The 15,312-nt window shown below is 42.3% G+C and overlaps 1 long non-coding RNA gene across 1 annotated transcript in view; it reads right to left on the bottom strand.

Moving 5' to 3' along the window:
- LOC128579872 (uncharacterized) overlaps nucleotides 1-15,312 on the bottom strand; it is a 61,378-nt gene that overhangs the window by 44,541 nt on the left and 1,525 nt on the right. The gene's annotated exons all lie outside the window — the stretch shown is intronic.

Genomic DNA, 15,312 nt, shown 5'->3' with positions numbered 1-15,312 from the left:
AGTACCTGGTTCCAGCCATGCATATAGTTGTGTCTAAATGCATATATATGGCTTTTTTTTGAGTCTTATTATGTTGCCCTCGGTAGAGTGCCATGGCATCATAGCTCACAGCAACCTCAAACTCTTGAGCTTAAGCGATTCTCTTGCCTCAGTCTTCCAAGTAGCTGGGACTACAGGCACCCGCCACAACACACGGGTGGTTGTTATTGTTGTAGTTGTTATTGTTGTGGGTTTTTTGTTGTAGTTGTTGTTTGGCAGGCCTGGGCTGGGTTCGAACCTGCCAGCTCGTGTGTATATTGCTGGCGCCCTAACCACTGAGCTACAGGCACTGAGCCATACGGCTCTTAAAGCTATTAACTAAACAACTCACATCTTTTTTTAAAAGCTAGTTTGCACAGAGCTTCATTTACTTACAACTAAAAGTATTTTTATTAATACAATGGTTTTGACTAATGTAAATCATTTGCTAAATCAAAAGAGGATAGGTAGGCCAGATAAAGTGATTACAAAGGTTCTTTAGCAATAGCTCTAACACGTTACTATTTCCTGCATCATAAAGGTTCCCTCAAAGTTTATACAGCCTTCTCTCCAGAGGCCCAGGCCGATAGGTCTACACTGTGTTTAAGCAGTGCGGGAGTGTGGTTGGAGGGAAATGCTAATAGGAGCCTTTTCAGGCCAGCAGGACAGGACATCCAGGTACCCAAGGTGCTGGAAAACCACGAGGTGCTTCTGCAGCGGAGGAATGTGGAACAGCCCTATTTTGAGAGCGGAGAGCTGGCAGGAGTGTCAACAGTGAACCTGCAGGGCCAGGCAAGCTGAGATTATTGGTGGAAGTCTGTCACCAGCAACGCGGGTGCATCACGGCTGCCATCTAGTGGCAGATGTTAGCTTTGCAAGTTGTTTACTGGCTGTTCCAGCGGGAAGGCCTTTCTGAGGCCAGCTTGGGTGGAAAGAAGGTGGGTCATTGCATTTACCTTCACGCTCAGGAAGAACCTCAAAATCAGACTCTCAGTATTGTCTCTAAATTAACTTATTATACATATAATCCAGAGCCAAATCGACTGGATGGGGAAAATGGGCTATCATTTCACAACATTAAACTTGTGTTTTATTCTAAACCTCTAAAGTGCTATGAATTTTATAGCTAGATTAGATACACAGATAGATAAGAAAATAAGTCATGGAACGTTTATATTTCTGACTCAGCTTTCTGGCAGGGAATATGTAGCACACTCCAAAGAGGTAACTGGGAAGAGTTTAACGAAAGGCTCTAACAAAGGTGTGAGGAAGGACCCAGGAAACATGCCTGGGTTAGTGACAGCAGGAGGCAACCCCCAACCCGCCACCCCATGGGCCACTGGGCCACGAGGAGAACAAGAGCTCAGCAGGAGCCAGTTGGTTAGACAGGTGCTGTGGCCCCAGTTTCAAGACTTAGTTGGGTTCCTGAGAGGCATGCCTTAAGATGAGGGTTCAGACTGAGGAAGTGTTCCTGGGGGAGAAGGGAAGTGAAGTGGTAGAGTGGGGCAGAAAAGGAGAGCAAGCCAGGCAGCTGTGACCTCAGGCAAAGTCCTGTGGAGGGCAGCTCCAGCCTAACCCTGCAGGGGGATGAGGGAGGAAAGCTGTTCAGACCTCTGACTGGAGGCAGAGAAGGCTGGCACTGATGCTCCTGACCCGTTAGCCACTGATCAAGTGTGAGGGCTGGAGAGGAGGTGGGGACATCATCCTCAGGCACTGTGGAGTTTCTGCATGTTGGGCCAAACACAGTAGCTGTGGTACTCAGAGAGCAGACTGCCTGAGCAAAGTGTAAGGTGCCAGGTATTGTGAGAGCACAGCAAAAAGCAGTAAAAGGGGTCCAGAGGAGAAGGGGAGAAACAAAGACAGTGTCTCCCAGTGGGAATGGGGGCCAGGGAGATGCGCAGTGTCAGCTGACTCCTGAAGGAGGAAGACATTGGGGTTTGGATTACAGGAGATTTGCTTGGAGGAAAGAGTAACAGCTATGAGAGATGAAGGGCAGGAAGCAGGGCTGGGCAGGGAGAGGCTGAAAGTATGGTCAGATCTAGCCTTATCAGCCACGGGCAATACTGGAACAAAAAGTGCCCATTGTAGGAGCCAAGCATTGGACAGAAATGACTAGGCCCTCAGACACCTCCTATGTCCCGTCACTAGCTGGTGGTCGATTGAGTCAGGCATGGATCCTGAAGGTGGTACAGTTGGAGGCTGTTAACTAACTGTTCCTTGCAGCTGGACAGCAAGTTATTTCTGTTGCAGTTTGGCTGGGGCCAGGTTCGAACCCGCCACCCTCGGTATAAGGGGCTGAGTCACAGGTGCCGCCCCAAGTTATTTCTGAAGGAAGATCCAAATGGAGCATCTTCATGGCTGCCACGCTTAATGAAATACTTAGCTGTTCCAGGCATCCCTCCAGCACCAACAAGGAAAAGCCTGCCAGCAAGAGGGACTGACATGAGAGGACAGAGAGGGACGGGGCCTCAGTGGCCCACATGAGCACGTAAATGCTGGAGCCCATCAGACTCTTGGCTTTTTTGCTTATGTGAGCCAATAAATACTCTTCGCTTAAGCTATTTTCAGCTGAGTTTCCCATTCAGCAAAATTCCTGATTTATATACTCTCTGAGCTTCATGTTTAACTGTAAAATGGGGCTTGCGATTCCACCTTGCAGGGTTTGAGAAGGAAGAGAGACAATTAGAACAAAGAACGGGCACAGAATAGATGTAAACAGTATTTAATACTATGCAAGAAATGCTTGCTTTGCTCAGGGGGCAAAGCCAGGTGTGGGATTCCTGAGGCTGTCCTGTGTCCAGGGCGGGCCAGTGGGATGAATCCAGTGCTTAATCCAGTGACTTGGACTGTCCAGTCACCCAGCCGCAAAGGAGGGCTGGCCTCTGAGCTTGTCCAGTCACCTGGCTGCAAAGGAGAGCTGACCTCTGATTCACTCTGAGCCTGTAATTGAGCTTTCCCCCAGTAATTGTTCCCACCCAGTGTGTTATTACCATGTAGGAGGAAAAGAAAAGTTCTCTTTCTGGACAAAATTAAGGTTTTTTACGCTCTTTGTCTTCATCTGGACAGTTCTTTGTATTTATTTTGTTCTTATTGTTCATAGACTACCCCTTTATGAAAATATGTGAAGTCTGTAATGAATTAAAAGGAAAGGGCGGCACCTGTGGCTCAGTGAGTAGGGCGCCGGCCCCATATACCGAGGGTGGCGGGTTCAAACCCAGCCCCGCCGAACTGCAACAAGAAAAATAGCCAGGCGAAGTGGCGGGCGCCTGTAGTCCCAGCTGCTTGGGAGGCTGAGGCAAGAGAATCACATAAGCCCAAGAGCTGGAGGTTGCTGTGAGCTGTGTGATGCCACGGCACTCTACCGAGGGCAGTAAAGTGAGACTCTGTCTCTACAAAAAATAAATAAAAATAAAAAAAAAAAAGGAAAGAACAAGGAATGACCACATTCACAGCATTGTGAAGATGTAAAGCTTTGTGAGGGAAAAAAACAATCAAGAAAAATCCGAAGACTTCTAATTTATAACTCAGGGGCTATTTTCTGAGAGAAATGGGGAATTTTATATTTTAGAGATCTGCTAAGCTCCATACTGCTCTTCTTTCTTTTCTTTCACTAAAAATGTGAAAGCTTTAAAAGACTCATTGGTAGAGATTCTATGTCCTGAATATTAATAACAGGAGTAGAGGAAGAGGCTGCTGCCTTTCATTTCTTCCAATCTCCGGAGGAAGCTCAGGGCATAATTATGTGGGAACAAAAAGTGGCCATGAAAAGCCATTTTGGCTCATCAAGTACTTAATACCTGTTATTAACGAAGCTCCTGCCTACTCTAATTGCATATCATGAGACTAGAAGCACCTCCAGCCACTTAGCAGCATGCATGAAAGATCGTGAGCAAAGTTATAAATATTTTGTATCAGTGAAAAGTGGGCCCCAACACCCGTTCTGGTTCTTTCTTCCTATCTCAGGTCAAGAATAGACCAGATGACCTCTACTAATTCTTCTTATTTTTCTCAGGGTCAGTGGGACCCCCCAAAGCCCATCTCATCCATTACTTCTTCTATGAACCCTTCTCGGTGCTTCCTGGCAGAATTAGTTATTGCTTCATTTGTGTGCCTGTGATGGCCCCAGTGACCCTTGCTTCCCGAGACACATGCCCTTATTTACTCCTCTCCCACACTGAATGGGGTCGACCTATGTAACCAATAGGACATTGCAAAAATGACAGAAGTATAACTACTGAAGTGAGCTGACAAAAGACACTGTGGACTCCCCCTCTTGGATCACATGCTCTGTGGAAGGCCAACTGCCATGTTGTAAGGACACTCAAGCTGTCCTTTGGAGTGGCCCACGTAGTAAGGCCAGCTGACATTGACCAGTGGGGTAATTTAGAAAGATGATATGCCTCCCTTCAGGAAGTGGAGCTTAATTCTCCATCCTTGAATGCAGGCCGGACTTGGTGACTTGCTTCTAACAAGTAGAACATAGCAGACATGATGGTTAGTGACTTCTGAGACTTTGTTGTGTTAAGTTATTGCAGTTTTACTCTTGGTCTTTCTTGCAAATCCTTTCATCTGGAGGAAAAGCAGCTGACATGTCATGAGTACGTCCAAGCAATCAAGGCGTCCTGCCCATAGCTGTACGAATGTGCCGTCTTGGAAGCACGTCCTCTGGTTCTAGTCAAGCCTTCAGAGGGCTGCAGCCATGGACAACAGCTTGACAGCAACCTCCTCATGTGAGACTCTGAGCCAGAACCACCCAGTTAAACTGATGATAAATTTATAATCATTTAACTTATTAATCAAGCCTTCAAAAAATATGTATGGTTTAATATTATTAGCTAAATTAGAGAATTACAATTTGTTTTATTTATTTTTCACTCTAACATGGCAAACTTTATTGCTTTTACTTTTCAAGAAAGCCAAAATTTTTGGTCAAGAGCTAAAAGCTAAGAATTAATTGTTATTTGTGGAGCTATATTGACTAATGAAACCATGAAAGCACCAAAACTTAAATGTTTTTACGTATAAAACACAAAGAATGAAATTCAAAACCAAAATAATTTTTGCAAAGAAAAATTGTTGAAGAGATAACAGAAAAATAGGATAGCTGCTTTGGAAAGTTATACATAGTACCAGATGCCAGTGGCTCATGCCTGTAGTCTTAGCACTCTGGGAGGCTGAGGCAGGTGGATTGCCTGAGCTCATGGCAATGAGGCCAGCTTGAGCAAGAGCCAGACCCCATCTCTAAAAAAAAAAAAATAGCCAGGCATCATGGCAGGTGCTTGTAGTCCCAGCTATTCGGGAGACTGAGGCAAGAGAATTGCTTGAATCCAAGAGCTGGAGGTTGCTGTGAACTGTGACGCCATGGCACTCTACTGAGGGTGACAAAATAAGTCTCTTAAAAAAAAAAAAAGAAAAAGAAAAGAAAGAAAAATTCCTTCAATGCTCCCAAAATATCATGTGGTTTAATAGTAATCCTCTTCCTTTTAAAAACTAAATACGTAAACAAACAAAAAAAAAAAACTAACGTAATTGATAATAAGCAACTGATTTCTTGTGAAATATATAGTATTTATGTTTTCAAATCTTTTTTGCGTTCAATTTAACTAAAGGGAAATCCAGTTTAAACCTGTATTTTTTGTAACTAGCCAAATCAAAGGTACCATAATTCAAGGTTGATAAGGCCTTCAATGGTATTTAAATGATATCTCAATAAAGCCATTGTTTTTAAAAAGCCAACAGAAGCAGACATTCAATATTTCCCATACAAACATACAGCTTTTCTGTTCTTTTCTTTTTTCTTTCTTTTTCTTTTTGAGACAGAGTCTTACTTTGCTGTGCTGGGTAGAATACCGTTGCATCACAGCTCACAGGAACCTCAAACTCCTGGGCTCAAGTGATCCTTTTGCCTCAGCCTCCTGAGTAGCTGGGACTGTAGGTGCCTGCCACAATGCCTGGCTATTTTTTAGGGATGGGGTTCTCAATCTTGCTCAGGTTGGTCTCAAACTCTTGAGCTCAGACAATCCACCTGCCTTGGCCTCTCAAAGTGCTAGGATTACAGGCGTGAGCCACTCTGCCCAGCTAACATTACAGCTTTTCAGCTTCTTATAAAGTAGCACTAAAATTTAAAAAATGGTATAATTACTGTGGTGGTGGTAAAAAACTGGTTCAAAGATGGGGCGGTGCTTGTGGCTCAGTGAGTGAGGCGCCAGCCCCATATACCGAGGGTGGCGGGTTCAAGCCTGGTCCCTGCCAAACTGCAACAAAAAAATAGCCAGGCATTGTGGCAGAGAGAATCACGTGGGCCCAAGAGCTGGAGGTTGCTGTGAGCCGTGTGACGCCACGGCACTCTACCGAGGGCAGTAAAGTAAGACTCTGTCTCTACAAAAAAAAAAAAAACAAAAAAAAAAAAAACCGGTTCAAAGATATCTGTATGGAAATAGTGTGTACATCTGTGACAAATAATAGCAATAAGCTAGCAAAGCATTTTTCACAGCAAGATGATAAATGCAGACACATTGCTAAGATGTGCCATTTGACCATAATGGTAACATATACAAAGATTTTTTTTCTCATTTCTCTAGTCATGAACATAACTATCTCTGAAGTGGACACAACCATAAAAGATCATATTGTCTACAGATGTAGTTTAGGGCTTACGGACTTGTATAGAAGTATGTTTGGATGGTTCACATGCAATAGGAAAATACCCTGGAGTAGGCAATCAGTTAGAGGAGCAAGGATCAGAATGTGAATCAAAACACAGATTCTGTCATTTAGAAAGTCATGCCATTAAAAAAAAGTTAGCTCAAGGGCGGTGCCTGCAGCTCAGTGGGTAGGGTGCCCACCTCATATACCGAGGGTGGCGGGTTCGAACCTGGCCCCAGCCAAACTGCAACAAAAATATAGCTGGGCATTGTGGCGGGTGCCTGTAGTCCCAGCTACTTGGGAGACTGAGGCAAGAGAATCGCCTGAGCCCAAGAGCTGGAGATTGCTGTGAGCTGTGACACCATCGCACTCTACCGAGGGCAATAAAATGAGACTCGGTCTTAAAAAAAAAAAAAGTCAGCTCAAGGAAATAGTGCCCTTAGGGATATAGCAAAAAAATGAGATTTCACATAATTTGAGATTAATTCTTTTATTAGGTGATAATAGGAAAGCTGATCATAAACAATCGTTATTGCATTGCTTGTCTCTACAAATGGCCTCTGATGAACCAGGCTGCCTGGTACCCTCATTATGCTTGGGTCCTCATTATTTATGGATTATTTATTGTTTTGCATATAGCAAATGAAGAGACATTTACTTAAGAAAATATACTGACATACAAGGAAGAACAACACAAGTCTATGGCATTTGAGCCATGACCTGCTCTAGGCCACTGCCAGCTCAGCTTGGCAGAAGCACCATGCCAGGTGGTTGTGGCAAAAAGACAGGGCTGCTCCTCCCTCAGCTCCTAATCAAGATATACTGTATCTCACCGCAAGGAGCAGGCCACCAGCAGTCACATCCCCTCCAACTTCTAGACAAAATGGCTAAATTCCTGGTGAGTCTGGTCAAGAGGCCAGAGGCTCCCTTCCTCCATCCAATCCCTACTCATAGGAATTGAAAATCCTGTTTAAGAACCCATTGCCTAATTCAAGGTCATACAGATTTTTTTTTTTTTTTTTGAGACAGAGTCTCACTCTGTTGCCCAAGCTAGAGTGCTATCGTGTCAGTCTAGCTCACAGCAATCTCAAACTCCTGGGCTCAAGCAATCCTCCTGCCTCAGTCTCCTGAGTAGCTGGTACTCCAGGTGCCCACCACCATGCCCGGCTAGTTTTTTCTATTTTAAGTAGAGATGAGATCTAGCTTTTGCTCAAGGCTGGTCTTGAACTCCTGAGCTCAAGCAATCCACCCACCTCAGCCTCCCAGAGTGCTAGGATTACAGGTTGTGAGCCACCGCACTCTGCCAAAAAATACAGTATAATCTCATGGGACCACTATGGTATATGCAATCAATTGTTCACCAAAAATGTTCTTATGTGGCACATGACTGTATATTCCATATTTTGTTTATCCATTCATCTGTCAATGGACATCTGGGTTGTCTCCACCTTTTGGCTATTGTGAGTAATATTGTTATGAACATTGGCATACAAGTATCTGCTTGAGTCCTGGCTTTCATTTCTTTTGTATATATACCTAGAAGTGGAATTGCTCGATCAAATGGTAATTACGTTTGATCTCTTGAGGATCTTCCACATGCTTTCTGCAGCAGCTTATCAGTTTACATTCCCATCAGCATTGTATAAGGGTTCCAATTTCCCTATGAACTTGCCAGCACTTGTTTTCTGTTACTGAGTGTTTTTATCATGAAAGGGTGTTGTATTTTGTCAAAGGCTTTTTTGGCATCAATCAAAATGGTCATATGGTTTTCCTCTTCATTGTATTAATGTGCTATATTACATTGATCAATTTTTTTCTTTTTTGAGACAGAGCCTCAACCTGTCACCCTGGGTAGAGTGCCATGGCATCACAGCTCACAGCAACCTCCAACTCCTGGGCTCAAGTGATTCTCCTGCCTCCACCTCCCAAGTAGCTGGGACTACAGGTGCCCACCACAACGCCCGGCTATTTTTTGGTTGCAGCTGTCATTGTTGTTTGGCAGGCCTGGGCTGGATTTGAACCTGCCAGCTCAGGTGTATGTGGCTGGCGCCTCAGCCGCTTGAGCCACTGGCGCCAAGCCACATTGATCAATTTTTGTATGTTGAACCATCTCTGAAGTAGAGGAACAAATCCTTGGTAGTGGTATAAAATCCTTTTAATATATGCTAATATTTTGTGTTAGATTTTTTGCATCTTAATATTTTAATGTGAGGAAAGAATGTAGCATGATTCCCTGGCAATTAAGATTAAAAGATGCAAATTTAAGCTGGAAACTTGAAAAAATAGATTTTCTACATTGTTCTGATTCCATATTTTAATAATAATTATTAATGAAAGAGATAATGAACATGGCATTGCATCTCTGTAAAAGGTATAATTAAACAGTTTACAAATGTGAGAACTGGGCTTGGCACCTGTGGCTCAAGCAGCTAAGGTGCCAGCCACATACACCTGAGCTGGCGGGTTCGAATCCAGCCCGGGCCCGCCAAACAACAATGACGGCTGCAATCAAAAAATAGCCGGGCATTGTGGTGGGCGCCTGTGGTCCCAGCTACTTGGGAGGTGGAGGCAGGAGAACTGCTTGAGCCCAGAAGTTGGAGGTTGCTGTGAGCTGTGATGTTATGGCACTTTACCCAGGGTGACAGCTTAACGCTCTGTCTCAAAAAATTAAAAAAAATAAAAAAACAAATGTGAGAACTGTCTGAAGTTCATTTCCCCTCAAAGAAAATCTCTGTATAGGAAAATCATGGATTTGGAATCCACTTCTTTTATTGAAAGATAATTTAAAATTTAACTATCATGCTGTGGGATAAATGGTTAGAACTGTTCTTTTATGAGGACTGGGAGTGAATTTTAAAAACATAGCATGAGTTAATTTTGGATAAAAGAATACATACACTGAATTTACTGAAATTATTTTACATCCATTCTTCCATTCCCAATTCACATATTTCTACGAATCTGATTTTGTTGCCATGAGAACACAGACATTCTTTAGATAGAAATTCTCCTTAGCAGCAAGTAGTGCTATTGTCAATCCCACCCATTTAGACAAGTATAGGCATGCCCTTTTACTACATTTCCCAGGTAACTGCTCTTTTTATAGATTGAAAGCTTGAGGCAACTTTGTTAAGGAAACATATTAGTGCCATTTTTTTTTCAACAGCATGTGCTCACTTCATGTCTCTGATATGAATATTTGATAATTTTCCTAATACTTCAGACTTTTTCATTATAATTTTATCTGTTATGCTAATCTGTGATATGTGGTCATTGATGTCACTATTGTAATTGTTTTGTGGCACTATGAGTTGTACCCTTATAAGACGGTGAGCTTACTCAATAAATGTCATACGTGTTCTGACTGTACTACCAATTGGCCATTCCCCCTGTATCTCTCCCTCTCTTTAGACCTTGTTATTTCCTAAGACACAACACTATTGAAATTATGCCAACAAGTAACCCCACAATGGCCACTCAGTAGTCAAGTGAAAGGAAAAGTTCCAAGTCTCTCTTTTTAAACCAAAAGCTAGAAATGATTGACTTTAATGGGGAAGGCAGGTCAAAATCTGAGATAGGCTATGCCAAACAATTAATCAATTCAACCAAACAATGAAAAGGAAAAGTTCTTTTTTTTGAAGAGACAGAGTCTCACTTTATTGCCCTTGGTAGAGTGACATGGCATCACCCAGCTCACAACAACCTCCAACTCCTGTGCTTAGGCGATTCTCTTGCCTCAGCCTCCTGAGTAGCTGGGACTACAGGCGCCCACCACAATGCCCGGTTATTTTTTTGTTGCAGTTTTAGCCGGGGCTGCGTTGGAACCTGCCACCCTCAGTATATGGGGCTAGCGCCCTACCCTCTGAGCCACAGGTAATGCCCAAAAGGGAAAGTTCTTAAAGAAAATTAAAATTACTACTCCAGTGAACACAGGAGTGATAAGAAAGTGAAACATTGGGAGGATGAGGCAGGAACATTATTTGAGGCCAGGAGTTAAGAGTCCAGCCTGGGTAAAGAATTTTTTTTTTTTTGGAGTAGAAAGGCCCTGTTTCCCTCCAAAATAAAACAATTAGCCTGGCACAGTGGTGCACACATATAGTTCCAGCTACATGGGAAGCTGAGACAGAAAGATCACTTGAGCTCAGAAGTTTGGGGTTGCAGTGAGTTATTATTTGTGCCACTGCCCTATAGCCTGGTCTACAGAGCAAGACTACGTTTCCAAAAAAAAAGTGAAACAGCTTTATTGCTGCTGATATGAAGAAAGTTTTAGTGGTCTGAATAAAAGATCAAACTAGCTACAATATTCCTGTAAGCCAAAGCCTAATCCAGAGCAAGACCCTGACTCTTTAATTCTATGAAGGCTGAGAGAGGTGAGGAAGCTGCACAATTAAAGTTGGAAGCCAGCAGAGGTTGGTTTGTGAGGTTTAAAGAAAGAAGCTATATTCATAAAATAAAAGTGTAAGGTCAAGCAGCATTTTTTTTTTTGACAGAGTTTTACTTTGTCATCCTCAGTAGAGTGCCGTTGTGTCACAGCTCACAGCAACCTCCAACTCTTGGGCTCAAATGATTCTCTTGCTTCAGCCTCCCAAGTAGCTGGGACTACAGGTGCCCACCACAATGCCTGGGTATTTTTAGAGATAGGGGTCTTGCTGTGGCTCAGGCTGGGCTGAAACTAGTGAGCTCAGGTGATCCACTGGCCTCGGCCTCCCAGAGTGCTGGGATTATAGGCATGAGCCACCACAGTGGCTGCTAAGCAGCAAGTTTTAATGGAGAAGCTGTATCAAGTTAACCACTAGCATTAGCTAAGATAAATGATGAAAGTAGCTACACTAAACAACAGATTTTCAGCATCAACGAAATAGCATTCTATTGAAAAAAAGATGCTGTTTAGGACTTTAAAAACTGGACAGAAGAAGTTAATGCCTGACTTTTCAGCTTCAAAGGATAATCTGACTCTCTGGTTATGGGAAGCCAATGTTCATTCACCATTTCTAAAATCTTAAGGGTCTAAGAATTATGTTGAATAATTTTACTCTGCCTGTGTTCTTTACATGTAACAAGAAAGCTTGGATCACTGCACATGTTTGTAACATGATTTACTGAATATTTTAAGCCCACTGTTGAGACCTGGGGCTCAGAAAAAAAGATTCATTTCAAAACATTACTACTCATTGACAATGCACCTGATCTGATCACCCAAGGGTTTTGATGGAGAAGCACAAAGAGATTGATGTTGTTTTCATGCCTGCTAACACAACATCCTTTCTGCAGCCCATAGATCAAGAGTAATTTCAACTTTTAAGTCCCTCCCTCCCGCCTTCCTTCCATCCTTCTCTCTGTTCTTTCTTTCCTTCTTTCTTTCTTTTTTAGAGATGGCATCTTGCTATGTTGCTCAGGCCTGTTTTGAACCTTGGCCTCAAGTAATCCTCCTGCCCTGGCTTCCCGAAATGCTGGGATTACAGGTATGAGCCAGCAAGCTAGCTTTCAAATCTTATTATTTAAGAAATTCATTTTGTAAGGCTATAGCTGCTATGTGATTCCTCTGATGGATCTGGACAAAGTTAACAGAAAATCTTTTAGGAAGAATTCACCAAAGGAGGGGCAAGATGGCTGACAAGAGCCAGCTTTTGATAGAAGCTACCGCCCAGAGGGAAGGATAATGACCAGAAAGTACCCAATAAAGCTGAAGACTGGGAGCTGAGCTGAGAGAGAAGAGTGATAACTGCACATCACCTCTGTTGAGGCAAGCTGCGACTCCAAGAAAGCAAATTTCAGCTGAGACTTCAACCCACAGTCACTGATCCACTAGGATCGGACAAAGACCAGCTGAATACAAGACAGAGCCACCTAACCCCACCACACCAAGCAGGTCCCCAGAGCCTCAGACTGTAACACTGTACAGGTCCTTTGCAAAGCTGTAAGGGAAAAAGCTACAGTCACCAGTCTCAAATCCTTGGCAAAGGGCTGATTAACCACAACTCCAGGAGCCCCCAATCTTACCTGTCCATCTAGCCAAATGGTGAAAAACAATCATGGGGCGGAATCAATGGGAAAACTCTGGCAACATGAATAATCAGAGTAGATCAATTCTCCCAAGAAATGACAAAACAGATACACCAGATGATCCCATTCATAAACAAATAGCTGAAATCAAGTTCAGAATTTGGATGGCAAATAAAGATCAACAGCATGGAGGTAAAAATGGAATTAGAATTTCAAAGAGTAATTCACAATTGTCTCAAGAATTCAATGAATTCAAAGACAAAATCACCAAAGATTTTGACACATTGAGGCAAGAACTTGCAGCCCCTCAAAGATCTGAGAAATACAGTAGAATCCCTCAATAAGAGAATGGAGCAGGCAGAAGAAAGAATCTCTGACATTGAAGACAAAGCGTTTGAATGCTCCCAAATGCTCAAAAAGGAAGAGAAGTAGAAAGCAAAAACAAATCATTCTCTGAGAGAATTGTGGGACTACTCCAAAAGAGCAAACACTCACCTTATAGGAATCCCTGAAGGAGAAGAGGTTGCTTCGAAAGGCCCAGATGCTCTACTCCAAGAGATAATAGAGGAGAACTTCCCAAACATGGCAAGAGATTCTGAAATCCAGATAGCAGTTTCAGAATCCCAGCATGACTCAATCCAAATAAAACATCTCCTAGACACATTATAATTAACTTCGCCAAAGTTAATATGAAGGAGAAAATTCTGCAAGCAGCCAGACGTAGGAAAACCATAACCTACAAGGGAAAGAATATTAGAATGACTGTAGATCTCTCTGCTGAAACTTTTCAAGGTAGAAGACAATGATCATCGACGTTTAACCTCCTAAAACAAAATAACTTTCAACCCGGGATCCTGTATCCAGCTGAACTAAGTTTCATTTATGATGGCGAAATTAAATACTTTAATGATATTCACATTTGAAGAAATTTGCCATAACTAAACCAGCTCTCCAGGATATTCTCAGACCCATCCTCCACAATGACAAGCACAATGCTCTACCACCAAAGTAAACTCACTCAGAAACTTCTGATCAAACTCCAACTTCCATAGTGGTGAAAGGATTAAAAATGTCCACTGGACTTTTGAAAAACTCGATACCCAAAATACTACCAGGCTTATCAATACTCTCAATTAATGTGAATGGCTTAAATTGTCCTCTAAAGAGGGACAGGGTGGCTGACTGGATACAAAAACTCAGGCCAGGCTCAGTGTCTGTAGCTCAAAAGGCTAAGTCACCAGCCACATACACCAGAGCTGGCGGGTTCAAAACCAGCCTGGGCCTGCCAAACAACAATGACAACTACAACCAAAAAATAGCTGAGCATTGTGGCAGGAGCCTGTAGTCCCACCTACTTGGGAGGCAGAGGCAGGAGAATCACTTGAGCCCAAGAGTTGGAGGTTGCTGTGAGCTGTGATGGCATAGCACTCTACCCAGGGAGACAGGTTGAAGCTCTGTCTCAAAAAACAAAAAACAAAAACAACCCCCCGCCCCAAAACTCAGGCCAGATATCTGTTGCATACAAGAATCTCATCTTACCTTAAAAGATAGACTCACGGTGGAGGCATGGTCATCTATAATTCAGGCAAATGGAAATCAGAAAAAAGCAGGTGTTGCAATTTTATTCGCGGATACAATAGGCTTTAAACTAACAAAAGTAAGGAAAGATAAGGATGGTCACTTCATATTTGTTAATGGTAACACTCAAAATGATGAGATTTCAATTATTAACATTTATGCACCCAACCAGAATGTGCCTCAATTTATAAGACAGACTCTAATAGACATGAGCAACTTGTTTTCCTCCAGCACCATAATAGTTGGAGATTTTAACACCCCTTTGGCAGTGTTGGATAGATCCTCCAATAAGAAACTAAGCAAAGAAATTATAGACTTAAACATTCAACAATTGGATTTAACAGACATCTATAGAACATTTTATCCTAACAAAACCAAATACACATTCTTCTCATCAGCCCATGGAACATCCTCCAAAATTAATCACATCTAATCTCAGGAAATTTAAAAGAATAGAAATTATTCCTTGTATTTTCTTGGACCATCATGAAATAAAAGTTGAACTCAGTAACAACAGGAATCTGCATACTCATACAAAAATCATGGAAACTAAATAACCTCATGCTGAATGATAGCTGGGTCATAGATGAGATTAAGAAGGAAATAGCCAAATTTTGGAACAAAATGATAATGGAGACACAAGTTACCAGAACCTCTGGGATACCGCAAAGGCAGTCCTAAGAGAGAAATTTATAGCACTGCAAGCCTTCCTCAAAAGAATGTAAAGAGAGGAAGTCAACAACTTAATGGGACATCTCAAGCAACTGGAAAAGGAAGAACATTCCAATCCCAAACCCAGCAGAAGAAAATAAATAACAAAAATTAGAGCAGAACTAAATAAAATTGAAAACAAAAAGATTATACAACAGATCAATAAATCAAAAAGTTGGTTTTTTGAAAAGGTCAATAAAATAGATAAACCTTTGGCCAATCTAACCAGAAATAAAAGAGTAAAACCCCTAATTTCATCAATCAGAAGTGGCAAAGATTTAATAACAACAGACTCCTCAGAAATTCAAAAAATTTGTAATGAATATTACAAAAAACTCTATTCTCAGAAGTATGAAA

This window comes from Nycticebus coucang, chromosome 2, assembly GCF_027406575.1.
Source record: "Nycticebus coucang isolate mNycCou1 chromosome 2, mNycCou1.pri, whole genome shotgun sequence".
Classification (NCBI taxonomy): Eukaryota; Metazoa; Chordata; class Mammalia; order Primates; family Lorisidae; genus Nycticebus; species Nycticebus coucang.
This window is presented reverse-complemented; position numbering and strand designations above follow the sequence as displayed.